We start from the raw sequence: 2,324 nt of genomic DNA on the forward strand, positions 1-2,324 counted from the left end.
ATACTCTTTATATAAGGTGTATAAAGGTATACAGATAATTCAATTACAATAAAATATATTTAGGATAAAGGTTGAGCATTAAGTTTTTAGAAGTCCAACCTATAGTTACCAACATGAAATAATTCTCCATTTTGCTTTTGATTCAGTTATTGTCTGAGGCAACCAGTTCTGGGGTATAAAGTATGGTCACATAATTCCATACCATGCCTGAAATAATGGTTGGGGCTACCTGGGGAGGAATCTTATCTGGTTCTTTCTGCTTTCACCAGCAGCAGGTTGAGGATGAAGTGAAGTTCCTTCACCTGCCCCTGGTGATGGAGTAGGAGGATGGAGACACCAACAACCTGCGCCACAGTGGGAAAATGAAAAGGTTTAACTATCACCAGGTGTTTCAGGCAGCTGTATAGATGTTGCAGAACCTGTGCAGGTTTGTACACACTTGAAGAGTTGCAGCTGCTGCTCCTGATGCAGCCTGGGGTGAAGTAATTTACAACATATGTGCTGAAAGTTTGGTGCTTAGCTGAGGAAGGACAGAATGTAACAGATTAAAGACAAAGAGCAAATAAAACCCCTAAAGCCCAAAGATCTTCTCCCTAGCCAACAATTAATATAGAGGTAGAAGATCTCCCCATTTAAAAAAAAAAAAAAAGGCAGGGGCTTAACAAACTTTTTGCACTAGAAAGTGTTATCCACTTAAATGTAAAACTACTGCCACCTCATTCACATGTCCTCCTCATCCAGTAACTAGCCTTATTCTGCAAAGCTTCTGCCACCATCTAATTAGGGAGAGAAGTGATCTAGCATGGAACGCCCTCAGCAAGCCAAAACCTGCAAAGAACCTGAAGTACTGTCATCAAAATGCATGCAGACATGAAGAGAAGGAGCTTTTAATGAAGGATGGATTTTAATCAACAAGAGGAAGCACATATTTTATATCTCTACTCTAGAATTGAAAACAACATCACGAAGCCATAATTATGCAGAAAGACTGATGAAATAGACACTTAAAATTCAAGTTCTTCTAAGCTATTTAACAGATGATATGTGGAATTTTACTTAGGATGAAGTCCACCCTCTTTACAAATTCTCATTGAAATGCAAAAGAAATCCTTGAATTCTCAGTTCATCTTGAATAGAGTGTTACTTGCAAGAGAACCAAACAAAAAGTGGCATAATATGATAAAAAATGGTTTAGGAAATAAAATGCCAATGAGTGTGTACTGACAACAGGCTATGAACCATGTTGAAAGACATGTTAAGAGTGAAGAGTTCACCGGAGAAACCCAATGACAAAGCAAAAAACTAGGTATTTGCAGAGATCTGTTTTGATTGCAGGTATTTAAAGGTTTCTTTTTAACAAAAACCATTTTATAAATGGACTAAAAAGCCTCAAACTATAAATTACTGCCATAAAATGATCTAGCCAATATGTATTCATATGTTTCTAGATGTTTGGGGACCAGCATTTCTGTGCAGAGCCCATTAGACCAACAATCTTAACCCACCAGTAGGATTTCTGCTCTGCCAGGAAGGAACAGCTTTGACAAATGCAGCTGCTAATATCAAGGAAATATTGTAGAATAAAAACTCTGACATTTTGCAACCCTGTGAAAAGAAAGCAAGTACACAGCATAATGTACCCAGCATATACTGGCAACATGGGAATCACATGCCTTTGTTGTGAGACTATCCATACTCAATCTTTCTGCACTGACACATAAGTGTACACCAGATATAATTTCCAGTTTATAGCTGCAACTGATCTATAATTTTTTAGATGTAAGTATCAGTATAGTGACTTAGAGATGCAAGTTGGAAAGATACTGGTCCAAGTTGAGTTTGAACTTTATGAACAGATTGAGAGAAATTTGTAAGACAAGCAGTGGCCTCCTAAAAATTTAAATTCTTGCTTAGAAAGTTTCTAATTTTCATTTTGAAGTCACATACTGCCTTCTAAATAGTATTTTCTTTTAAGCTGAAAAAGAAAACTGAGACAAAATGTTCGTGTTTGGACCACAATAATTGAAATGTAAACCCTTTACATTTAGCTCGATTTTCACTAAAAACCAATAATGAACAGATTTCCTTATGTTTCAAACAAACTAGGGTGTTTTTTTTTTCTGGCTATTTGGATTATATTACCTACATGTGCAGCTAAATATAAGTAGTGTTTCTTATCCAAAATGAGGAGGTGTGAACACATGTCAGATTGCAGCAATGATACAAATCAGCCCTAAGAAGTGTGTGAGGTTATTGAGCTCACAGCTGCCATAGAGCCATGCTAACACAGCACTCCTGGGTTAAGCAGTACCAGGAGGTCCTTA

Source organism: Acanthisitta chloris, unplaced genomic scaffold, assembly GCF_000695815.1.
Source record: "Acanthisitta chloris isolate BGI_N310 unplaced genomic scaffold, ASM69581v1 scaffold17108, whole genome shotgun sequence".
NCBI classification, from domain to species: Eukaryota; Metazoa; Chordata; class Aves; order Passeriformes; family Acanthisittidae; genus Acanthisitta; species Acanthisitta chloris.